The following is a 27317-nucleotide window of genomic DNA, read 5'->3' on the forward strand; positions in this document are numbered from 1 at the left end:
GCCTAGCGGGAAAGGGGAGAAATAGTGGCATGGGGGGAGGAGTTGGGGACTGAGAGGGCAAAATGAAAGGAGACTGGTCAGGAGAGTAGGGAGAGAGGGTGGAAGAGAGGGTGGAAGAGACACTCTTACAGTGAACTTCTAGGGAAATTCTGCTCAAAATATTTAAAACTCTGCATCTTTAAGTAATAACTTTTTTTCTGAATTACATTTTAAATTAATTACTTAAAGGCTGTCATGTATATTGTGTTATTCTGACCAATATAAAGTATGCAGAATTTAGTGTGCAGAATTTTAAATTTGATTGCACAGAATTCCCCCAAGAATAAATAGTTCAGAAACTTATTTAATAAAATCAGCACGGGACCTGTAAGCCATCACATACCCATGGATCCTGAGACACTCCCACAAATGCTTACTCACTACAGTATCCTGAAAACCTGACTGGCTGGGGAATCCCCCAAGATGTGTTTAAGAGCCACTTCTCTGGGTCCTTCAGACTTGCACCACCCCAAACCACACACACACAGTCACAATTTATTTATAGGTCCATAGGTCCCCCTAAAAGTTTGATAATTGAACTCAACAATCAAGATGTCCCCACCACAACTCTTCCCAGAATAATTCTGTAAAATCACATAATTGGACATCATACTTTTAAATATGAGTGGCAGTGTAACTCAGTTCAAGAGGGAAAGGTATCAGAGTGATAGAAAAAAGTGATTGATTGTTCCACAAGGATTAGCTGCTGGTCACTAAGGAAGGTGCCTCAGATTGGGAAGCTCTGGAGGGACTAGAGCCAACGAGAAGGAGCAGGTGATACACCCAGTAGCGGTAAGGGGTTCCAGGAGGAGTTAAGGCAGGGGTGGGCAAAATCCAGTCCTCGAGGGCCACAAACCTGTTGAGGTTTTAGGATAACTTAATGAATATGCATGAAATAGATTTGCATACAACGGAGGCAGAGTGCATGCAAATCTCTCTCATGCATATTCATTAGGGATATCCTGAAAACCAGACTGGTTTGTGGCCCTCGAGGACCGGAACTGCCCACCCCTGAGTTAAGGAGTGTGAAGCTGAAAGGAGAATTTGGGTTTCCACAAATCCCTACAGGAGTTGAGAGAAGAAGCAGAGAAAGTGTGTCAGGAGACCAAGACCAGAGACCCCTCACCACCACCTCACGATAACCTTATAATCCTCTGCTGGGATCAGCGCTGGAAGCACCAGGAGCAGGGAACTATGTACCTTGCTCCTGGCAGAGGGTTAAAGGTATCAGGGGAGGGTCCAAAAGGGTCTGGGGAGGGGGTGGTGCAACACATAGGGACTGTGGGTGGGTCACTGGGAGGGGACAGCCTGATTTTTATTTTTTAAAAGATCAAGGAAAGGGGGGGACCGAACTGTGAGCCCTGGGAGATTTGGCCACCCCTTCTGCCTCCCAGTCAGTTTTGGCATCGGCAACTTTCGAGGAGGAGTTGGAGCACAGCGTCCAGCTGGCGGTGAAACAGGCAATTGCAGGGCATCGAGCCGGTGGCACCGATAGTGCCTGTGCTCGCTCTGCTGGAACCACTGCTGGAAAGGCTTAATTTGTTTATCAGTGTGTTACTGACCCAGTTGGCATCAGTTCCCAGGAGGCCATCGATGCCCAGCAGGGAACTGATGCTTCCCCTGACCGATACTGTGCTTGTGGCCGGTTCCTCCGAGAAGGAAGCTACATCTAGACCAGCAGGGACACCGAGGCCTGCAGCCCCCAGTCCATCTTTTCCAGGGCTAGCCCCGGTGCCACCGATGCCTGTGTCTCTCTGGACACGTAACCTCTGGAAGCAGGTGCAAGAAGTGGCCAAGCAACTGCTTTAACAGCAGCAAGACCCCCTTCTTATCGCTGGTGCGTCAAGGCCTGGAGTGTGGAAAACGCAAGGTTTGTTCAGCCTACGATGTTTTTGAGATGCATTGAGAGTCTCTGCAGCAGGAATTAGTGCCCACAGAATGGCATGGCTGCAGGCCTTGGATCTCCAACCGGAGGTACAGGAAAGACTTGGTGACTTGCTGTGTATAGGAGAGAATCTCTTCAGAGATAAGGTAAGGATGTGGTGGCCCAGTTATGTGACCACCATGAGACCCTCCAGCAGCTCTCTGCCAGCACTTCAGATGTGTCCTCCTCAGCCAGGAGGTCTGCAAGGCAGGGTCAGAGGAAGTCTTTCTACCTCCAGAGGAAGTACTATCCTCTGGCTCCTTGCTCTCATTCACAGAGGGTGAGCTCCCATGGCTGTCCCAGGCAGTGGAGAGTTCCCAAGCCCCAGCCGGCTTCCCAGCCAAACCCAGGATGGGGTTTTGGCCAGATTGTAGGGAGCATGAGCCAGCCACCTGTAGCTGTGACATTGGATCCCCTGGTTGGAAGCAGGCTACGGTTCTTTGCGGATCAGTGGCCCAGTAAAACCTTGGTTCTGTCCACAAGAGTACCAATTGAACCTATTGGGTATCCCGCCAAATTGTCCTCCATGACTGTTTTGGATGCCAATGGCACATCAGGAGGTACTGTTAAGGGAGATCTTCACCCTCTTAATGGCCAGAGTAGTCAAACCTGTCCCACTAAGGCAAAGAGAGCAGGGATTTTATTCCTGGTACTTCCTGATTCCAAAGAGAACAGGGGGTTTCTGTCCCATCCTAGACCAGAGGGCCTTGCACAAGTTTCTCACAGTAGAAAAGTTCAAGATGGTTTCCTTGGGCACCCCGATTCCCCTCCTGCAAAAGGACTGGATATGCTCCCTCAATTTATAGGATGCATACACTCACATTGAGATCTTCCCAGGTCACAGGACGTATCTCAGATGTGTGGTGGGAAAACAGCACTTCCAGTACAGTATGTTGCCGTTCGAGCTAGCATCTTATCTTTACAAAATATCTGGCTGTGGTAGGTGTGCAACTCTGTAGGCTAGGAGTGCATGTTTTCCCTTACTTGGATGACTGGCTGATCAAGAGCACCTCTCAGACAGGGACCGATCAGTCCTTGCACTTGACCATCTGGGAAGAGGAGTCACTGTCACCTTGATTGGACTTCATATGAGCCCTGTTACACAGAGCTCAGGCAAGAGCCTTCCTGCCATGATCCAGGGTGGTCACCTTGGCATCCATTTATTTTATTTATTTATTTAAAAAATGTTTCTATACTGCTTTTACAAACAAAGTTTAGTCAAAATGGTGTACAAGGATACAAATCATAAAATAAAAGTAACATAATTAAAAATTACAAAAAATCTTATAATAAAATAAAAAATACAATAATAAAGTTCATAAATTATTAAAGCTCATCAAATTAAACATAACAAATCGAAACAAGTGCCATCTTATAGATTATTACCGTATATGAAAAGAAAAAGTGAAAGAAATAGAAGGTTATGTGGTGAGTAAAGTGGTTAGTGTTTTGGCTCGGCACATGTTGAGGCTGTTGGGCCACATGGCCACAACCGTCAATGTTACTCCCGTGGCATGCTTGCACATGTGCAGAGTCCAATGGACTCTTAGGTCGCAGTGGCACCAGGCCACACAAAGCCTCCAGGCTCACATCCGAGTCACTCTGGCTTTCCCGGATTCTTTGTCCTGGTGGCAGGTTCTCTCAAATTTGGAATGGGGAATATCTTTCCACAACCCCCCTGCCCAAATTATCCTGACCACGGATGCATCCACCTTGGGATGAGGAGCTCATGTAGAGGGGCTCCACACTCAAGGCCTATGAAACGCCCAGGAAGCATGGTGTCAGATCAACTTCCTGGAGCTCCTGGTGATCAGGTACGCACTGTGGACTTTCAGAGATCGGCTGACAACAAAATTGTCCTGATCCAAACAGACAACCAAGTTGCAATGTGGTATGTCAACAAGCAGGGAGGCACAACTTTGTACATTCATTGTTGGGAAGTGGCCCAGATCTGGTCCTGGGCCATGTCCCATGGGATAGAACCTAAGACTATGTACTGGCCGGAACTGAGAATGGGATAGCATACAGAATGAGTCGTGCCTTCAGACCCCACGAGTGGTCCTTGGACTGGGGGAAGCGAACCAGATCATCTGCCTCTGAAGAAACCCAGATGTGGACTTGTTCACGCCCCCTACAACAGGAAGGTGACTCAATTCTGCTCCCTGTACAAGTCAGACGATGAGACAGCCTTGGACACCTTTGCCACCATTGGGGCAAAGATCTTCTGTACATGTATACTCTGATTCCTCTGATGATGAAGACTCTCTTAAAGCTTTGCAAAGACTGAGGGATTATGATCCTCATAGCCCCTCATTGACCGAGATAAATCTGGTTTCCACTCCTTCAGGAGTTGTCCATCCGGAGACCAGTCAGTCTGGGGACTTCCCCCGATTTCATCAAGCAGGATCAGGGCAGGCTAGCACCCCAACTTCCAGGCCCTGTCACTCACAGCTTGGATGTTGGGAGGTTAATTCTGCAGCCGCTCAATCTCTCTGAAGATATGTCTTGGGTCCTGGTGGCTTCCAGAAAGCCTTCCACTAGAAAGTCCTACAGACTGAAATGGAGGAAATTTTCTGTGTGGTGTGAGCAGAAGGTTCTAGATCCGCTTTCCTGCCACACACAAAAACTGCTTGACTACCTTCTACACCTATCAGAGACTGGCTTAAATACCAACTCCATTAGTGTCCATCTGAGTGCAGTTTGCACATACCATCTCTGAACAGCCTATAGTTGTACGTTTTACGAGGGTCCTGCTTCGGTAGAAGCCTCCCCTAAGGCCTCCCACTGTGTCTTGGGACCTCAACGTGATACTAGCTCAGCTGATAAAAGCTACTTTTGAACCGCTGCCAGTTAGGAAATAAAGTCTTGATTAGAAATGATAATACTGACTTACTGTACATTACATTATTTTTTGTTTGTGTTTGTTTGAATTGGGTGTGCTTTTTATTATTCTATGAATATTTTTATTGTATTTATGTTTTATTTTGTATATTGCTTTGGGTGATAAGATTTTATCTGGAAAGCGATTCATAAATGCTAATAAATAAATAAAAGTATCTGACCTGGATAGTCATATTTTTGGTGATGTTCACTTCAGCGCACAGGGACAGTGAGCTCTAGGCCTTAGTGACTTATTCACCTTATACCATATGTTATCATAACTGGGTGATCTTGCGTACGCACCCTAAGTTCCTGCCTATGGTGGTGACGAATTTCCATCTTAACCAGTCAATTGTCCTGCCAACATTCTTTCCCAGGCCCCATTCGCACCAAGGCGAACGAACGCTACACAATTTCGATTGCAAGAGAGCCTTAGCCTTCTATCTGGAGTGAACAGAAACCCAAGACAGTCCACCTAACTTTTTATTTCTTTTGACAGGAATAAGTTGAGAGTTGCCATTGCCAAATAGACACTATCCAATTGGCTAGCAGACTTCATCTTCTTCTGTTATGCCCCGGTGGTGTCACAGGTAAGCAACTCTGCTTTACCAATGGATCCAACTAGTCAGATACAGAACAAGATTTGGTCTGTTTTGAAAATAGCAGATGAAGTCTGGTTTCTCACGAAAAAAGAGAGAACGTTTTTGGAAGTAAAAACCCAGATGGTGCCTGTTTTTATGGCATTCCTAAAATCCACAAGTCGATATTGGATCCCCTTTTTAGATGTATTGTTTCAGGTCGGGATTCGATTTTAGAACCTATTTCCAAATTTTTGGATTGTTTTCTTAGAGGTACTACAACTCAGCTATCGTCTTTTGTGCAAGACATGTCGGATGTGTTATGAAGATTGCATCAGTTGGGAGAGGTCCTTCTAAACAGCTGGTTACAATGAACATTGCGGCTCTGTATACAAATACCCTGCAGCAAGAGGTGCTTGCAGTGAGAAGTAGTCCTACTCATATTCCACCTGAGTTTTTATTGGCACTAAGTAGAATAATTCAGTTTTTTTAATTTTTTAATGTTTGATCATGAGTATTATCTCCAGACTCATGTGATAGCAATAGGGTCTGCTGTTGCCCCAAATCTGACTAACTTGTATGTAGGGTCCCAAAAAACAGACCGGAAGATGGTCTGTCAAAGCCAGAAAGCAAAACTAAACAAGACAGACCAGTCATCTTCATTTGATGATATTTATTTGCACATATATCGTAATAAAAGAGCCCCAGTTTAGTAAGGGTTTAATCAACACTACAGATTTAAAATCTTCAAAAACATGACCAGCTGAAATAGAATGTTGGACCAAGGTTTGTTCCTGATGTCGTCACGTCGACCCTGGTCCAGGATGCCGTTGCATCGACCATTGGTCCGTGATGTCTTCGCATCAGCCTTGGTGTCATGTCTTGTGCCAGCCCTCGACTCTGATGCCGTCCGCATCAGCCTTGGTGTCATGTCTTCATCTGCGATGCTGTAGCATCGATCTTGGTGTCATGTCTTCATGTCAAGGCCCATCTGCCCTCATCCTCAGGCCAGGCCTGCTGCTCCATGCCGATCTAAGCGGCAGGTCCGAAAGGGCTCGGAATGGTCGGAGGACCATTCACATTCCAACATCATCATGTTGTTGGCCTTGGGAGCTTACAGGCCTGGCAGAGGGTAAGACCGTGTCAGCCATGCTGGAACACGCTGTCAACCCTCGGTTCGGCCCTGGATCCGTCTGGGGTCTGGCTGAGGCCCAAGGGCACACTAAAACACCCCGCTACATAACAAAATGCAAGGCCTTTCGAGGCTGCTCACACAACAGACAAATTCCTGAAGGAAAGTCCATAAAAAGTTATTAGCCAGTTAGACTAGAGAAAGACATTGTTATGCTTGGGAAGAAGTAACAAGAAATAGATCTATATTTTGGGATCTGTGGAGTACTTGTGATGAGGACTGACCAGGGTCAAAGACAGGATGTTGGGTTCAATAGATCATGGTCTGACCCAGCATGCCATATTTTATGTTCTAAAGACACAGCAAAACTACTTAGGGAAAAAAGAGAGGACATAATGTTAAGATTTGTATATCTTTGAGAGAAAAAAGCTTTTACTTTTTATAGTTGCAAGATTTCTCAAATATCTGAAGTCATCAAAGGTCATGATTGAGTTTACATAGAGCCAAGACCACATTGTGCTAAATTTCTTATTAAATATAGGCATTCATGCATAGTTTGTTTTAATTAGAACTGACAATGGGAGACATAGAGGTTGTGTCAATAATATTGCTGACATTCTTAAAAAAAAACAAAAGAAAAACCTGACATTTTTAGCACCTGTGATAGGTGGTCTACTGGGATTGTATTACCATGACATCAATCAGAATTACTTCAAGTTTACATTAGTGTGTGATTTGTTCTGGAACATCTCAAAACTCCTGAAAACAATTAGAAGGTCATAGAATATGACCCATAGTGAGCAAATGTTATAAATGAAAATTAATTTTTGTTGTTGATGTATGTATATGTTTGTGTGCAGGGGGAGGAAGAGGCAGGGGATCAAGGGATGGTATAAATTCATTCAGGGGATGTGAATAATTTGTCTGGAATGTAGATGTATGAATTTTGACACATTTTGGGTGTGTTCAATAGTGGTGTTAGTTTTAAGGATGCACATCAAAACACTTCACTGCACACCCTATTTGTTGTTCTTGGAATATATTTAAAAAAGCCTACCTTTGGCTATTTTCCAATCAAATATATGTATATATAATATATATAATGGTTGTACACTAAGGAATTGGGTAGAATAATCATATTATAGCATCTAATCAATCATATGACTCAGTTTTTCCCAGGTGTTTTGCATGTAGATAATAGTCCAGTATGACTACTTTCTGAGAACAGTTTTCTTTGCACAGCTTGTTTTCATTTTTTCATTAATTTTTTTTTTAATATGTTTCAAGTTTAAATGAAGAGTAGGGGGTCAGTGATTACTTGCTATAAATCATTTGGGATGCTATACAAGGGAAGACCCCTTTATTTTTTATATATACTTTTTCAAACATTTACAAATTTTTCCTCTTAGATTTATTTTTATTGTTTTTGCTTTTTCTATTTAAAAAAAATAATAAAGCATTGCAGTTCCTCTTCCATATTCCTCTCTCATTGTAGGGTTTGGTTTTGTCAGAGTATACAACAGGATGTGGACTTGAGAGTTTCATCACATATCTCAGTGCATTGGGAGGCCAAAGGCCAAGTGCTTTAGAAACTTGGGAAGAGCCCTTTCAACCACGCCTTGGTGTCTTTCATATGTATACTTCTGTAGTCAGAGTGGGGCCTCCTGCTGATTCCAGAATTTTTATTATTTTGTTTTTAAATGGGAAAGCAAAGTTGTGATGTTCTATTCATCCATATGATCAGGCTGTGCTACTCTGACAGACTGTACACCTACTAGGTAATCGGTAAATAATGCTTAAAAAACAAACAAATCACATTCATAAAAAAAAACACAAAATAGTAAGATGAAGCCTTATTTTTGCAAGTATTCACATTTTTTAACTTTATGATATGGACAAAATCATAGCTAAAATGTTTTATTTTAAATTAGACTGTTTTGACTGCAGTAGCATTATAGTAGGTGTCTGTGGTTGCATAAACCACAATCTATAGGAAAAAGAGAGTTGGTTTTAACAGACAGAACAAACTACTGGGTTAACAATCTATTAACTTGTAATTATAATTATCACAGCTTCATTCAGGACATTGATGAAGATTTCCTCTGTCATGAGACAGCTGCAACTTATTTATTATTCAGATTTTTGTTTATGCCACTTTAAAGTAGATTACATTCAGGGCTTACAATCTGACAGGTCTATCCTGTAAAGTGCGGCCGCGTTTACCCTGCTCCTAAGCCGCTTTTTACTCCGTTTTCGGCCGCGTTAGCCCTTCCTGCGATCCCGAATCCCCTTTAACCTACTCCTACCGCATCCTAAATTCCCCGGGCAACCCCTTCCGCCCGCGGCATGTATATTGCATGCAAACAAGCGAATTAGCTCGATATTGCATGCAAACGAGCGAATTAGCTATTCCCTAGCATCCCGTAACCCGCGCCCCGACTATCGCTATCTTTCCGTGCCGTTTTGTCGTGCGTTTAACCTGCAAACTTATCGCCTACCCTGACCCAGGCGGTAGAGGCATGGGTAAGGGTAGATGGCAAGCTTTCCCCCAGCCCCCACTCACCTGCCCCCGCCGCGATCATGGGTGCCGGTCTCCGTGGCAGCCCCAGTCCTCTCCCCTGCTCCTGAAGCCCGAAAAAAAACGTTGCAGCCCCCCCTCCGATGTCCGGACTGGGGCTGCCACGGAGACTGCAACGGCAAAGCAAAAAAAACGGCGAAGCAAAAAAAAACCAAAAGCAATTTTGGTTTTTTTTTGCTTCGCCGCTGTGTCCCCCCTCCTCTCGGAGCAGGGCATGAAAAGCAGCCTTGCTCCAGGAGAAGGAGGGACACAGCGGCGAAGCAAAAAAAAACCAAAAGCAATTTTGGTTTGTTTTTTTTCAAAAGCGACAATTTGTTTTTTTTTCCAAAAGCGACTTACTTTTGGGATCTGTCAAGATCCCAAAAGTAAGTCGCTTTTGGACGCCTGCAAAACTTACTATTCTGAAGCCATCAGCAGGAAGGCATTACAATCGTAGCTCCTCCCGACGAAGACAAAGATGGCCGCCTGCACGGGGGGAAGCTACAATTGGTCGCTCAAGACGTGGCCAAACGTCGTGACGTCACGTCTTCAGCGGCCAATTGTAGCTTCCCCCCGTGCAGGCGGCCATCTTCGTCGGGAGGAGCTACGATCGCAATGTGTTCCTGATGATGGCTTCAGAATAGTAAGTTTTGCAGGCGTCCAAAAGCGACTTACTTTTGGGATCTTGACAGATCCCAAAAGTAAGTCGCTTTTGGAAAAAAACCAAAATTGTCGCTTTTGAAAAAAAAAAAACCAAAATTGCTTTTGGTTTTTTTTTTCTTCGCCGTTGCAGTCTCCGTGGCAGCCCCAGTCCGGACATCGGAGGGGGGCTGCAACGTTTTTTTCGCTTTTTTTTTTTTGGGCTTTGGGAGCAGGGGAGAGGACTGGGGCTGCCACGGAGACCGGCACCCATGATCGCGGCCGCGGTTTTTTTCGGTTTTGTTTTTTTTTTTGCTTCGCTGATGTCAGTGTCTATTCTACCCTCCTCCCGGAGCAAGGCTGCTTTTCGCGCCCTGCTCCGGGAGGAGGGGAGAACAGACACTGACAGCGGCGAAGCAACTTCCTGGTATCTGTCATTTCAAATGACATTTGAAATGACAGATACCAGCGTGGCGTGAAGCCTTAGGCCCGCGCACCCAGGATACTGTATAGGCGCTCTATCCAGTAAAATGGGTTGCGCGGGCCTAACGCTTCACGGGCACTTCTTAGCCGCGGTTTACATTTGCATGAAATTAGAGTTCAGGATCGAGCGGTAGGTGAGCTGCACTGTGTGTGCGGTAACCGCGGGTGCCGTAGGCACTAACGCAGCTCTTCCTACCGCTCGTTACTGGATAGAGCAAGGTCACAAGGAGTGACCGCGGGTGCCGTAGGCACTAACGCAGCTCTTCCTACCGCTCGTTACTGGATAGACCAAGGTCACAAGGAGTGACAGTGGGATTTGAACCCTGGTTTCTATGGGTCATAGCCTGCTACTATAACCACTAGGCTATTCCTCTACTCCAAGAGTTATAATATCAGGCTAATGTTGATTGGCCTAACATGGTAGCATTGCCAGCTGGCTCCATTTGTTGAGAACAGGCTAATCTACTCCTGTTTTGTTTTACCCCACAGCATACATGGTCTCATAGTCCTGCTTTTTTGAGGGATATTAGACTTATAAATCCATATGTGCAATGGGGTAAAACAAGGATTTAATTTATTTAAATTTGTCTTATAAGCTGCTTATTAAAGCTCCAAGCGTGAACATAAATAAACATACCCAGTAAAATACACTAAAACACAAGCAGGCTAAAACAATACAAGCAGACTGAAATCAAAATGTGAACTGAGCTCACTATCGCCACCCAATAAGCAGCAGGGTCGTGGTAAGCTAAACCATTCAGCATTTAAAAGCTAGAGTGAAAAGGTGAATTTTTAAAAGTTTTCTGAATTTAGTACAGTTGGCAAGTCACACTGCCAAAGATAGAGAGTTCCACTGTTGGACTGGCATCTGAAAAAAATGAATGCTCATGAGGCTTGGTGAGCCTGCCACTCCAAATGGAGAGGACCTTGAATAAGCATCAGTGGGAGGACCTTAGGACCCAGTCAGCATTATAGATGTGCATTATTGAATTGGCCCATTTGGAAAGATTAATACCAAGCAGCTTAGGAATAAGCATGGCATCTTTGTAGTTGATAAGCCAAGGAACGGGAAGCCAATGAAGCTCAAATGAAACAGGAGCTCTCCTACTATGGCCAGAAATCAGTCATGTTGTGGAATTCTGCAACAGGGATGTGCATTCGTTTTCAACGAATGTGCAATCCGCAACACAAGTCCCTGTTCGTTTGATTAGTGGGTTTGCGAAATGCATGGCGATCCCCCACGAATGAAACATAACATATTAGTTTCATTCTTTTGGTTCGCAGTTATTTCTTAGCGGCTCTTTGAAATAGGAGAGAAGGTCATGAGGGAGTATCCATAGCAACAACCAGCCCTTTCCTGTGAGTCATAAGTGACCTCACAGCCCTGTCATAGAGTGGGTCAGACAGGTTGACAAGGAGACCAGAATGCCAACGTCTCAGAGCCAAACATTTTTCTAATGCAGCCAGTCGCTGTTCTCAGTGCTCTGTGATGCTATTCCTGCTGTACTATTTATACCTTAAGCATGCTGCGCGCCACACACTTTCTTCTTGGCTGTTGTCTGGGGAGGTGGCTACTCAGAGCTAGTCTGAGTGTCTCAAATTAGTATTGCTTGCTGCTTTGATAGAATTTTCCATTGAAAAAAATATTTGTTCATTTTTGCTGCTGTGCCAGCCAGGCTTTTTTTTTACTGCACTTTATTTTATTGAACTCAGACTGTCTCTCTGTCTCTCCCACTGAGATAAGCTGCCAGCAGTGGCATTTTGCTGCTGATCTTACCCCCCTGGGGTAGGTTGCAGGCAGGCTGTGGGTGGGAGATAGTGTGAGAGTTACACTGGCTGTCTGGGAGTTGGTATTTTCAAACAAGAAGCAGAATCACTAGGAATTGTGCTTGCTCAGGCTTCCAGTCTTTTCTCTGGAGTTTCATTTTTTTGTGCACATACATCAGTCTCAGTTGTAGTGTACAGCAAGGCACTGCACTATGTGTCTGTGTGTAGTTTTCCAGACTCACATATATTGGTACAGCAGTGTTCTTTTAATCCAAATCCCTAGTAGGCATCTGAAGTGTAAATTTTTTTTGTGAACATACAGCAGTCTCAGTTGTGGTGTACAGCAAGGAACTGCACTGTGTGTCTGTGTGTAGTTTTCCAGACTCACATATATTGGTATAGTAGTGTTCTTTTAATCCAAATCCCCAATAGGCATCTGAAGTGTACATTTTTTTTGTGAACATACAGCAGTCTCAGTTGTAGTGTACAGCAAGGCACTGCACTGTGTGTCTGTGTGTAGTTTTTCAGACTCTCATATATTGGTTCAGAGGTGTTCACTCACCAATAAAGAAATAATTCTTTTAATTGAAACCCCTAGTAGGCAGTGTTATTAAATCCATGATGTCAGGGAAAGGTAGAAGAGTGATTGGGACTGGCAGAGAAGGTACTTCAAAAGGCAGTGCCAGTCCCCCATTAAAGTTAAAAAGGGAGCTGTTCCAATCTAAAATCTCTGGAGGGGCAGGCAGTTCCATCCAGAAAAAACTGAAATTTAAAGATGATGCACCGCCACCACCTGTTTCTGACCCTGTTGTTTTGGAGGTGAGGGAAGGGGAGGCTGAGTCATGCAAGACAAAAGGGCGAGACCCAAAAGCAGCAGTGTGACAGCAGACTCTAGTTAGCGCTGACAATGCAGTGCAGGCACCGTTTGCTTCTGATTCCGATGAAGAATCATCTTGTGTGGGATTCTCATCATCAGAAATGGAAGAAGTAGTAGTTGAAGAAGGTTTAGGAGGATTTGTTAGTTCTGTTTTAGCCCCCACTTCAGTGCTGCAGGGGAGAGATGAAACTGATGATGATGAGGAGGAAGAGCAGTCAGCGCAAGCACTGACTGATGCCCCTGGCATTGCTTCTCAGGGTGCACCCACTACTTGAACTCCAGTGCCAGCATCCACCCCGAAGGCTATAGAGAAGGGATCATGAAAGAAATCTGTGATCTGGAGCCACTTTAAAGTGACAGGACTCGCGTTTTGCTCAGTGTAATTACTGTGCCAGGGCTATTAGCAGAGGCAAGCAAATGGGACATCTAACTAACAGGCCGATTCAGTAAAGTCCGCGGGAGAGTGGACGAACGCCCGCTCTCCCAGATTTTGTATTTAAATTAGGTGATGCGGTAAAAACGGGGAAAAGGAGGCGCTAGGGACACTAGCGCGTCCCTAGCACCTCCTTTTTGACAGGAGCAGCGGCTGTCAGCGGGTTTGACAGCTGACGCTCAATTTTGCCGGCGTCGGTTCTCGAGCCCGCTGACATCCACGGGCTCGGAAACTGGACGCCGGCAAAATTGAGCGTCCGGTTTTCGGCCCGACAGCCGCGGGCCGAATTCAAAATTTATTTTTTTATTTTTTACTTTTTTTACTTTTCGGGACCTCCGACTTAATATCGCTATGATATTAAGTCGGAGGGTGCACAGAAAAGCAGTTTTGCTGCTTTTCTGTGCACTTTCCCGGCACCGGAAGAAATTAGCGCCGACCTTTGGGTCGGCGCTAATTTCTGAAAGAAAAATGTGCGGCTTGGCTGCACATTTTACTTTCTGTATCCCGTGAGCATACCTAATAGGACCATCAACATGCATTTGCATGTTGAGGGCGCTAATAGGTGCCGCGGGTTGGACGCGCATTTTCCTCCCCTTACTGAATTAAGGGGTAAGGGAAAACGTGCGTCCAATAGCAGGCTAACAGTGCGCTCCGTCGGAGCACACTGTACTGTATCGGCCTGTAATTTTGGCATGATGCATCATATGCAGAAGCAACACCCAACAGTACTGCCATCTGGGGATAGTGGAAGTACCAGTCAGGGGACCCCTTTTTCCAAGCAGCGTAAAGTGGTTGAAAAGGAGCAGAGTCATCCCACGCCCTCAGCCCCTTCTAGCAGTCAGGTGGCAGGCCAGCAGCCCCCTGCCATGTGTCAGAAGAGACAACCCACCATGTAGGAAATGGGGTAGTGTTCGGTAACACTATCCCGGGGAAGGAGGCAGGCAGCCTCAAAAGTTGTAACCAGGAGCATTGGGGAAATGATTGCCTTTGATGACCAGCCCTTGCAGGTAGTGGAGAATGTGGGTTTCAAGCATTTGCTGAAGGTCTTAGTTCCAAATTATAAAGTTCCCTCCAGAACAACATTTAGCAGAAAGGTCATTCCTAGCTGGTACAATCAGTGTCGTGGTCACATCCAAGCGCTGCTAGCTAAGGCAGAGGGGGGTGTGCATTTCACCTGCGATATCTGGACCACCATGAATGCTGAACACTCTTACCTCTCCCTGACAGCACACTGGTGGGACCTAGCTGAGGCAGGGGCAGGCAGCAGCTCTATTAGTGAACAAGTATCAGGGTGGAGGTGGGCTTTACTGCACACCCACCTGGCGGACGAGGCCCATACCTCAGCCAATATTCTAACATGCATCAGACAGATGCTGGTGGGCTGGCAGCTACACCAGAGAGACAGGAATCTTCAGGTAGGGTTCTTTGTCACAGACAATGGTGCAAAAATGGTAAAGGCAATATGCGACGGGCGCTTTCAGAACATCCGATGTTTTGCACACACTCTGCACCTGGTAGTGAAGTCAGCTCTGGGGTTGGAGTCCAATCACCAAGAGAATGAATACCTGCATACTTTAATACACAAGTGCAGGAACATAGCAGCACACTTCCACAGAAGTGTGAAGGTGGGGCAGGTTCTCCATGAAAAGCAGGCTGATTTGAGGATGCCTCACAAGTGACTCATTAAAGACATTGGCACCCGGTGGAATTCCACCTATATGTTGCTGCCGAGGTTAGTGGAGCAGCCTACACCCCTTCATGAACTTTCTGTGGAAATGGACATAGGTGTGCAGAGTCCCCTAGGGCATCATGATTGTTAGTCATGAGTCAGCTGGTAAAAATCCTGCAGCCCTTCAAGGATGCCACAGAGGAGCTGAGTTCCAGAAGTGCCACCTTGGCTGACATCATCCCTATAGTTAATTTTCTGGAGGAAAATTTGGAGGGCTTTAAACAGGAAGAGGGAATGACAGCGGAGATGCTGCATTGTCTGCACTTTTTGCAGAAGCAGGTGAAAGAAAGATTAAGACCTTTAATAAAAGACCATAGATACATGCTTGCCACAGTCTGTGATCCCCGTGTGAAAGGGAAACTTGCCCTACAGTCCGATTGTCTCACATTTGTGAAGGACCTGCTGTTAGTAAACATCCGTGAACAGGAGCGCCATAGGCAGAGACAGATTAGGCATGAAGCAGAGGAGGAAACAACGGGCACTTCAGAGAGTAGTGCAAGCCCAAGCAGGAGCAGCACTCTGTCAGCGACAGCTAGTACTTCCTCCTCCACTTCAGTACACCAAAGCCATGTTGCCCCTAAAAAAGCATCTGTTCTGGAACGGCTAGAGTGAAAGCAGCTGGCAAGAAGGGCTCTCAGCCCACCCAAGCAAAGGAGACACCAGCCCAAATGTCAGTGACACGGTATCTCACAGAGCCCATAAAGGACATGCAGACAGATCCGCTGGCATATTGGGCACACAAGTCCACTGTCTGGCCTCACCTAGCCAAAGTGGCTCAGCGATATCTGTCACGTCCACCAACCAGTGTGCCCAGTGAATGTGTATTTTCAATGACAGGGGATATCATGAGCCCTCATCACACAAGGCTGGCACCAGAGTTGATGGAAATGCTAGTGTTTTAGAAAATAAACCTGCCTTTGCTTGGGTTTCCAGATTTTTCCTGTGAATGGCAAGATGAATAAAAGCAATTTAAAGCCTTGCAGCAGCTCCAACTGCCTCATATGCTCCAGATAATATCAGCACATATACCTGACCTCAACCGATGTGCCTGCCTGTCCAGTCCTTACATCACTACAAGGGCCTGACCCCAAACGCTGTGCCTTTCTGTCCAGCCCTTACGTCACTACAAGGGCCTGACTGTCCACTGTCCAGTCCTTACATCACCTCAAGGGCCTGACCCCAAACGCTGTGCCTGTCTGTCCATCCCTTACGTCACTATAAGGGCCTGACCTCAAACGTTGTGCCTATCTGAGTTTAGTTCTAGTATCTCTAATTTCAGTTTCATGTATTTGTGTATCACTTCTTTCCAGAAAATTATTTTTCCTGTTTTGCAACATTTGGAATGTTAGAACATAAAAAGCTGACTTAAGATGTTTGGAGTTTGCATATTTCATATGCTCAATAGTTTTCATGATCTTCATAATATGGGCCATTTTCCCTAAATCTTTCTTAGGCACCAACATTAATTATTCTAGTACTATAGAAAACTGGTGGTAGTTGTACTCTATTTCATCCTCTGTGTTCCCATAGTTTACAGAGGCACTGTGTAGGGTACAAAGTCAATATAGGTTGATATTGTAGATTTGGACTTGAGTAGCAGTTTTCTTATTTCTGAGAGCTCTTCAAGTTCCTTTGTCATCAGCTGAAGTGCATAAGTACAGTTATAGAAAACTTGTGGTAGTTGTACTCTAGTTCATCCTCTGTGTTCCCATAGTTTACAGAGGCACTGTGTAGGGTACAAAGTCACTTAGTTGTTTTCCGCTCCCCCCCCCCCAGCTCCTCTACCCTGGCAGCCCTGTCCCTCTCTAAGTTCTGAGTTATGTTCTAAGTTATCCTTACTAGGTTATCCTGATTTTATCTTGATTAATCCCTTGTTATATGTAACTTTCCCAGGTTTGGTTTGATGTAAACCGGTGTGATAAGACTTTTTGTCCTGAATATCGGTATAGTAAAAAGAAGTAAATAAATAAATAATAGCTTATGGGTATTCACAAATAATCTCCAGCTCATTTCTTGCTTCACAAATAGCAGTCTCTATTGCTCTAAAAGCATCCTCTGTTGAATTATCTTTCACAAATGAAAAAATTGCCATTTTCTTCTGGAAGTGAACCAGTTCAGGAAGAAGTGACAGATCAAACCACAACATACCTGCACAAAGGAAAGGGAACTCTCCCCGGGTGTAGCCTATCTCTTAGAACCTGCTGACACATGTTGAACCAGAACCGCCATTCACATGCAAACCTCCTCCACGTCGCCACACTTGCCCAGGCTTGGGCCCCACTCTAGAGGCCAACCCATTCTAGGGAGCCCTTTCCTGTGCAAAGGAAAGAGGCTACACCCGGGGAGAATTCCATCTCTTAGTATCTGCTGACCCATGTTGAACCAGAACTGCTGTTCACATGGAAACCTCCTCCACTTCGCCACACTTTGAAGGCTCAGGCCCCACTCTGGGGCAAACCTATTTTAGGGAGCCCTTTTCTGCTAGCAGGTGTTGCCTGCTATTATAATAAAAAGCCCGACTCAGGCTGAGTTTCGCTCTATTTAGAGCTGCTTCAGGGGCTGTTAACCACTGAAAGAGATGTTTACAGCAATCATGCGGATAAAATGTCCTTAAAATCCATGTGTTATGTTAAAAAGATCTGTTCAAGCAGGTTATAAAATACAGCCAGAATGGTGCATTACCAATTGTCCATACAGTTTTCTTACTGTGAAACCACTGCTAGCCAACCAATTATGTACTGCATGCCCACAGTACATAATTGGTTGACTAGCAGTGGTTAGAAGATGCTTTACTCATAGAAGTATAAGTTTCACAGCAAGAAAACTGTATGGACAATTGGTAATGCACCATTCCAGCTATTTTTTATAACCTGCTTGAACAGATCTTTTTAACATAACACATGGATTTTAAGGACATTTTATCCGCATGATTGCTGTAAACAACACTTTCAGTGGTTAACAGTCCCTTCCCTGAAGCAGCTCTAAGTTGGGCCTTTTATTATAATAAACTCTTTGGTGTTTACCAATCTTCTTCGTCTGGTTCCTATCAACTTTCTGCCACTCTGATTTGCTGCCATACACCAGATGTCTCACTCAACTCCTTGTGGTGTTCTTGTCACTATCATGGTTCCTAAGTGAGTTGGTGCTAGTCTTTCTGCTTGCTATGTTCCCCCTTCATTGTGCTGTAGGATGTTGATGCCACTTGTCTTGCCACTTTGCCTGTCGTGCTGCCTTCGAAGGTTCATGCATCTGTTATCGGTGCTTTCTTTTGAAGCTGTGGTGGGTTTTTGACATTCTTGCTGCTGCTTTGCGCCTCTGTTAAAGCACTCCTGCCACTTCTGGTACCCCTTTGCCCCTATACAGTGCCTTAGGCTATTCATGCCACTTTGGTGCCACTTTGCCACAGTCTAAGTACCTTGGAGCTATTTTCTCATTCTGTTGATTGCTCCTCAGAAGTTTCATCAGAATTGATAAGAAAACCCCAATTCTGCAGCCAAAAATAGGCTGCAAATACTTCCCCCATTGACTTTAATAGCAAACGAAAAATGAATGAAACTAATAAACAAATTGGTTTTTCCCCCTATGAAACTAATGATCCGTATTTGGGTCCCAGCGAAACAAAAAATGAAACAAAACACATTTTTTCCTTCTGCACATCCCTATTCTGCAAGAGTTGTAGTGCTTGCAATGCAGATTCTGGCAGACCAAGATACTGAGGTGTTACAATAGTTAATGCTTGATAAAATCATGGCCTGATCAACCAAAAGAAATTTAGCATAACACAGTAAGCACTGCTTTATTTATATTCTGCTTTTTGACACTTCAAAGCAGATTACATTCAGGTACTGTAGGCATTTCCCTCCCCCCAGAAGATTTATAATGTAAGTATGTACCTGAGGCATTAGAGGGTAAAATGACTTGCCCAAGGGCACAAGGAACAACAGTGGGATTTGAACCCTGGTCTCCCAAGTTCATAGCCTGCTGCTCGAACCACTAGGCTTCCCCTCCACTCCAGCTTTAATATGCTGCCTGCATATGGAGATTCTGTCCAGGATTACTCCTAAGCTCTTCGCGTGGCCACAGTTGGAATTGTAATATTCTCAAATACAAGGCGGGGGAGGTGGCAACTTATCAGATCCCTACAGGACCATCAGATTGACCTGGTCTGACATAACAATGGAGCTAGAGAAAGCAGACAACAGTAGTGGCAAGGAAATAATGGAGGGAGCCATAGTGGAAAGGATGTGGAGATGGCAGTGACAATTGTGGTGGCAACAGCAGGTGAAACATAATTTTTTGCCATGTTGTGATATTTTAACATCCAGGCCACCAAAACATTTAATATATCTTATAACCTTTTATTAGACAATGAAGACCGTGCTGATGTCTGCCGCAGCTGATAATGATTATGCAGCTAATTATTTGAAATTATAAAAAGAAATGGCTGTAATCTGGAGATCATCATTGTTTATTTATTATACGCTTTTCCAATTAAAGAGCTCAAAGTGAGTTACAGCAAGATTGAAATTACATCAACATTTCTACACTACATTGATACATGTAGAATTAGATAAAGTACCAGGGTAGTAATTAATAAGGGTGTGCATGGAAAACAATTTCAGTTCAGCTTCTTTTTTTCTGCTCTGTTTCCTGTTTCATTCAGTTCAAATCAAAAGCTCTTTCATTTTATGTTTCCATTAACGTCAGTGGGGGAGGCAATGCATCCTATTTTTCATTCTGACATTGGGGTTTACCATCCAAGTTTTATGAAACTTGCTGGCAGGCATCTGCAGCAGAGGCAACAGCACCCTGAGACAACAAAACTGGCATCTATACCCCACGCTACCAAAAGAAGAGCAAAAGGCACCAACACGAGTACGAATACCCTAATCCACTGTGAGAGGAATAAAGTGGCACAAACAGTGGCATGACCGCCTTACAGCACCAACAGAGACACAAAACAGTACCAACAGTGGCATGAAGATCCCAAGCCACCCAAAGAGAGGAAAGCAATCCAAGCAGTGGCATCAATACCCCAAGGCTTAGAGTGAGGGATATGGTAGCAAATTAGCAATCGCAATGCTATCGACACCTCCACTGAGGCGGCATGAGGAGGGGCATCATCAACATCCCAAGGCAGAGACAGCAGAGTGAGGCAGCAAAAGGAGTAGCATCCACTCAGCAAGGCACTAAACCAAGAGGGACGAAGGGCAGGAGGAGCAGGCTGGGCAGCAAGAGTAACCCGACCCTACAGCAAGGCAGCGACCCAGAAGAGAGGCAGGGCAGTGGGTAGCAATAGCTGCGTCTACTGCAGCAAAGATCCATGATTCCCAGGCATTCACAAAGGGCTAGAGGAGAAGGTTTTGTTTTTTTTGTTTGTTTTTGTTTTTGTTTTTTGTTTTTTTTTAATGTTTTTCTTGTAACGAGTAAAGAGGTAGGGCAGGAGGAGTGATACCTGGCAAAGACACACAATAAAGTGCTGGATCAGAAGAGAGGCAGTGCTTGAGGAAGCAGGTTGGGCAGAGGCAGTAAGAATGGCAACTGGCAACAATACATCAGGCGTTGAGGCCAAAATCTAAAGGCATTAGTTTGGTGTAGCTGTGCTCTCACTCATTCTGCCACTTGCATGAAAAGTCAGGGAAATCAAGCAGAGGGAGGTTTATAGTAAGGAATGTGGATGTTGAATGGCTGCATTCTTTCGAGTGCCTTTTGTGATCTCAAGGTTTTGCTGATACAATTTATTACAGCTATACACCATGGGGTAGATTTGCCCAATTTTTTTTTAATTTTTTTTTTAATTCTTTATTTATTTATTTTAATACATAAACAAAAAATTTTTGCTTATAAAGAAATATTGCGATTCCAATAACAAACAGAAAAACAAAATTATTTTGTCACCTTCATAAACTCAAAAACAGAAACATTCACCACCAAGGAGTAACTTATATAAATATTTTCTAAACACCGGTGACCAAAATACTTATATAATTTCTAACATTATTTAATATATTGAATCTCGCACCCAGCAGAGTATTAATTTGTAGATCCGGAAATCTTTAAAGGAACACTTTTAGGACAATAAATCAGTATTTAAACAGGCTGCTCGTAACAACACATCCATTTTCTTTCAATTTAGGTTAGGATGTTAACTTTCCTGGCCTCAATAAACTCCTTTAATTGCTCAGGAATAAAAAATACATAACGTTCATTATCTTTCATGAGAAAACATTTACAAGGGAATTGTATTTTAACAGTATAGCCCAGCCCTATGGCCTCTTGTCTGAGGGTTATAAACCCCCGACGCCTGGCCTGTGTGGCCGGAGCTAAATCAGGAAAAACTTTTACTACAGCCTCATGAAAGTTATGCGGATATTTCCGAAAATATGCTCTCATCACTAGACGAATATCTTTGACAGTAATAAATGACACCAACAGTGTTCCCCTATTTATAACTTGTAATGTGGAGTCTTCAAGGAACCCAGTCAGGTTCCCTGCAAAGGGAACATTTGCAGGATCTCCTGTACGCGTCGATGTAGGTAGGAAAAAACAGGAATTTATAGAAGGTAGATTTTCTTCTGTTATCTCCAAGTTCATTTGTATGAATCTTTTCAAAGTTGTGTAAGGGATTTCTCCCACAACTTTGGGAAAGTTGGTAAATCGTAGATTCAAATGTCTAGATTTATTTTCTATAAATTCTACGCGTCTGGAGATAGCTTGAGAATCTTTAATTGCTGCAATTTTATACTGTTGAAACTGTTTATTTTCTTCTTCCATTTTACTTATTTTCCCTTTCATACCGTCTAGTTGTGTTTGCACTGCATCAACTTTATGAACGCTCTGCAAATTAGAAATCTCCATTTTTCCATTCATGGAGTTTATTGCCGAGGCCATGCCCACCATAAACTCCCAGAGGGATTCTAGAGTCACCTGCGCAGGCCTCTCCGGAATGGCAATTAGGTCTTTCTTTGTGCTATTTTCTGTGGACATACCTTCACCCAGGCTCGTACTGGTTACGGTTAGCCCCTCAGATCTTAGCTTCTCCACCGGGCTCGATGTTAAAGGTCCGGCTGTTGCCCCGTCTCGAGTCAGTGAGGTAAACCCTGGAGTTTGGCCGGCTTGAATCGCTGCCGTGCCTCCACTCCACATCTCCTCTGCTGCGCTCTGCATAGGTGGTTCTCTCTGCTCCGGGCTTAGAGACACCTCCCCCGTCGGCAAGGTTAGCCGTTCCACGCTCTCCTGCGCATCGGTTTCCTCAGCTCTCTGTTGAGGTGTTGGACTCACGAAATGGGTAATCTCTGTCTGGATACTCGGGGAAGGGTTTGTTTCGGTCGGGTAAGTCCGAACTCTGCCCTTCCTCTTAGCAGGCATTTTTCTCCAAAAAACAAAAGGCAAAGGCAGAGCGTTCCCGTTTAGGTCTCAATACGAGCGGCCATCTTGGATCCTCGCAATTTTTTTTTTAATAAATAAAAATATTATAGGGTTAGTCATTGGTCTGTAGTGGTCATGTGTGTTTTTTCATTGCTGTTTTATGAATGAATGCACCAAACCTTTTTTGTGATTGGTAGTTATAAAAGCCATGTGATGGAGAAATCAAGGTGTGACTGGTTCCAAGTTCATTGTGCTTTTCTGATAAAGGTTGTAGTGACACACTACTGTTGTAGATGTCCTCTATAGGTCCCCTGAAGCAGAATCCTCCAAGACACTGGTGTCAGGACCTATTAAGTCAAGCTATTGCTGCATTCTGAAGCTGTGTTTTTGCCTATTCTGTGTATAGTTCGTTGAACTGAAGTCTGGAGACATATTGAGTGCTGTGAAGTACACATCGAATGCAATTTACTGAATTACAAATTAAGTGTACTCTTTATCTGGATGCAATGTGAATACATTTGACTGATATAGGGCATCCTAAGTGATAAAGGTTGAATGTTCTCCTTCCAGTATATCAGAGTGCCAGACTGGAGAGCAATACTCCTTTTCACCCATGGGTCAAGCAAGTTGTCCAGCATGTAAGAATCCAGCTGAGTAAGGAATTTGAACTGATTTTGCAGTTGCAGCTGCAAGGAGTCCAAGAGCATTCACCCCTTTCTTTCTTTCTTTCTTTCTTTCTTTAGTTTTTTTTATTTAATTTAAAAAAATGTATATACCGCATAGAAATTTTGATATGCGGTTTAACATAAACACATTCATAATAAACTCAACAAACAAATCATAAAAAACAAAATATAATCAATAAATTCTTAGAAAAATAAAAATAAAGTTAAAAAATTACTGTAAACTTACCAATCCAGATTGCTCAATTATATTAGACTAAACCTCTGATTTGAGACCCTGTTCTCTGCCATAAATCCTCTGACTTCTCCTCCAGGATATTGATTATGGGGATGAGTTTGCTCAGTGTAGCTGTTCTTGAACTCAGGTCCTCCATGGCATCCTTGAAGGACTTCAGGACTTGTATCTCTCTGTATCATGTGTAACTAATCCTGATGCACCAGAGGGCAATACACACTGATTTTGGCATCCACAGACAACTTGTGAATGGATATCCTTTGGTCTACTAACCTCTGCAACATTAGATAGGTGGATGTCCAACTCATGTTTACATTCTAACAGGCCAGTTCAGTAAACGCTGCAATTCTTTATTTAAATGAGGACCCGCGCTAATAAGGAGGCTGTCAGCGGGTCTGAAAACAGACTTAATTTTATCGGCGTCGGTTGTCAAACCCGCTGACAGCCATGGGTTTGGAAAACGGATGCCGGCAAAATTGAGCATCCGTTTTCCAACCCGCGGGCAGATTTTTTTTTTAAGAAGTTTTTGTTTTGTTTTAATTTTTGGGACCTCCGGTCAGAGGGTGTACAGAAAAGTAGTTTTATTCTGCTTTTCTGTACACTTGCCCAGTTCCGTCTGCTTTTGGCAGGCGTTAATTTCTGAGAGTAAAATTTGTGGCTTGGCCGCACATTTTACTTTCTATATTTTGGGTGACTTAACTAATAGGCTCATCAATATGCATTTGCATGTGATGAGCACTATTAGTTTTGGGAGGGTTGGCTGTGCATTTTCCACACACTATTACTCCTTACAGAATAAGGGATAATAATAGCGCATCAAAAAAGCGCGGCCAAAAAGGGGCTAAACAGTGCGCTCAGCTGAGCGCACCATTCTGTATCGGCCTGTAAATAAGCTGATGCACAGGTTCCCTGATTGTTTCCTGCTTCTTATGGAGCAGCTATCCACCCTTCATGCTACAGACCAGTGAGCCTGACTTCAGTGCCGGCAAAAATAGTGGAAACTATTCTAAAGAACAAAATCACAGAACATATAAATAAATATGGATTAACAGGACACAGCCAACATGGATTGACCCAAGGGAAGTCTTGCCTCACAAATCTGCTACATTTTTTTGAAGGGGTTAATAAACATGTGGATAAAAGTGAACCAGTAGATGTAGTGTTTTTTATTTTTGGAAGGCATTTGACAAAGTTCCTCATGAAAGATTTCTAAGAAAACTGAAAAGTCATGAAATAGGAGAATAGAATTAAATGGTCAGTTTTCTCAGTGGATAAAGATAAACAGCGGAGTGCCTCAGGGATCTATAGTTGGACTGGTGCTTTTTAATATTTATAAATGATCTGGAAAGGGGTACAACGAGCAAGATCAGATTTTCAGATGACACAAAATTATTCAGAGTAGTTAAATCACATGCGGATTGTGATAAATTGCAGGCGGACCTTGTTAAGACTGGAAGATTGGGTGTCCAAATAGCAGATTAAATTTAATGTGGATGAAATTTAAGATGATGCATATAGGGAAAAATAACCCATGCTATAGTTACACAATGTTGGGGTCCATATTAGGAGTTACCACCTACAAAAGAAATCTAGGTGTCATAGTGGATAACACATTGAAATCGTCGGCTCAGTGTGCTGCAGCAGTTAAAAAAGCAAACAGAATGTTAGGCATTATAAGAAGGGAATGGCGAATAAATCAGAAAATGTCATAATGCCTCTGTATCGCTCCATGGTGAGACCCCACCTTGAATACTGTGTACAATTCTGGTTGCCGCATCTCAAAAAAGATATAATTGTGATGGAGAAGGTACAGAGAAGGGCAACCAAAATGATAAAGGGGATGAAACGGCTTCACTATGAGGAAAGGCTAAAGAGGTTAGGGCTGTTCAGCTTGGAGAAGAGATTGGTGAGGGGGATATGATAGAGGTGTTTAAAATAATGAGAAGATAGAACAGGTAAATGTGAATTGGTTATTTACTCTTTCAGATAATAGAAGGACTAGGGGGCACTCCATGAAGTTAGCATGGGGCACATTTAAGTCAGAGAAAATTCTTTTTCACTGAATTCTCAATTAAAGTGTGGAATTTGTTGCCAGAGGATGTGGTTAGGACCAGGGCCGGTGCAAGGTGATTAGGCGCCCCAGGCGCCTTCTGCCTTGAGCCCGCCCAGTCGCGCCGCCACCCCCCTTTAGGGGGTGTGAGCCATGTTGGTCCATGAGTGGAAGCGCCGCAGCAGCAATCTCCACTGCTCTTTGCTGCTGCAGCTCGTGATCCTTCACAGCTTGCACCCCCTAATGTTTGGCGCCCTAGGCCCAGGGCTAGTTCACCTGGTGGTTCTGCCAGCCTTGGTTAGGGCAGATAAGTGTAAATGGTTTAAAAAAGGTTTGGATAAGTTCCTGGAGGGGAAGTCCATAAACTGCTATTAATCAAGTTGACTTAGGGAATAGTTACTGCTTATTACTGGCATTATTGAGATTTATTTAATATTTGGGTACTTGTAATCTGGATTGGCCACTGTTGGAAACAGGATGCTGGGCTTGATGGACCCTTGGTCTGACCCAGTATGGCAACTTCTTATGTTCTTAAAGCTGCCACCTTCACTAGTAAATGTCCAGCTCCCATCACCCACTACCCTGGTCATGTTTCTGCCAACTTTTGTAACAGAAAAAGCAATGAATGTTGATGCTTCCATCCTAGCCACTAGCCCTCCTCCATCATCCTCCTTATCACTGCTAAGATATGGACTTAAGGGTGGCTCTGGTCCCTCACTTACAGTAAGTGTGCAGCCCAGCTGTACCCTGCTGGTGCCCTCCTGCTAGAGCCGCTGTCTGATCCTGCCTCATCCAGCTGCCACCAGTGTGCTGTCAGGGAAAGGCAGACATGCATAACACTCTGGCTGGTACAGATGTCACTCATAAAATAGATGCTGCTCTCCTCTGCCATGGCTAACTGTGCCTGTTTCTGGGCCCAGCCTTGAGTGTACAGGGTGGGGATTGCCCACATCTAAATGTTGTCCTGGAGAGAACTTTTCTCTTTGGGCCAAGATGTGCAAGGTCCACAGGGCAAGATCCGTGAGAAAAATGAAAAGCAGTTTAATAAATCCAAGAATAAATAAATCTGTTTGTGAGGGTATGCTTTTTGGATGTCTGGGGGGGGGGGGGGGGGGGGTGCCACCTCGTTCCTTGCCTCAGGCAGCAGGTTGCCTTGAGCCGTCCCTGAACACACTCAGTCATACCTGCTCCCTCTCCATTTCACACATGACCTCAGAAGGTCAGAAGCATGCTGGGCAGGGAAGGAGGGAAAGAGGAGAGCCAGGGCTGTCAGGAGAGGCAAGCGGGGAGCACTAATGCACCTCACCAGAGGGTTGGCCACCAGTGCTGCATGCCACCATTGTAGTGGGACAAGCGTTCCTTAGCCTCTATGTGGCTGCTGGCTCAACTGGCCGCCAGTCAGGTCATCCAAGGAGGCACTGCCTACCCCTCCTCGCACCCTGCTCCCACCCAGTCATATTACCTACATTGTCTGAGGCACTGGGCAGCCCAGCCTGAGGGGAGCAGGTGGGGGGGGGGGGGGGAGACTGGGTTCAGGGCAGGGGATGTTGGGCAGGGAAAGGGCCAAGAAAGGGGTACAGGCATGGGCAGAAAGGGGGAAAGGGGTCACTGCAGTACACTATAAGTTTTTATTTAACATCAGGTAAATTCCAAGTTGCTAAGGGACAAGGCATGGGCTCAGAGTGAGACCTGAGCGGGAAGAATCAGCCTGTAGAGCAATTTCCCAGACAGCAGCAGCAGCTATCGGGTAGACTGAACAAGAGACCCTGTGACCCATTCCCTCCCTCCATGCTCCCCATGTGTCTGTCTCCCCTTTCCTCCCCTTTTGTCTCTGACCCTTCTGTGTCTTTCCCTTCTCCTCACCCTGTACCTCCATCTGTCTGTCTGTTTCTCCGCCAGCTCCTCTGTGCCTGTATCTGTCTCGGCTGGCTCACTGCAGCCCC

This window comes from Rhinatrema bivittatum, chromosome 1, assembly GCF_901001135.1.
Source record: "Rhinatrema bivittatum chromosome 1, aRhiBiv1.1, whole genome shotgun sequence".
Taxonomy (NCBI): Eukaryota; Metazoa; Chordata; class Amphibia; order Gymnophiona; family Rhinatrematidae; genus Rhinatrema; species Rhinatrema bivittatum.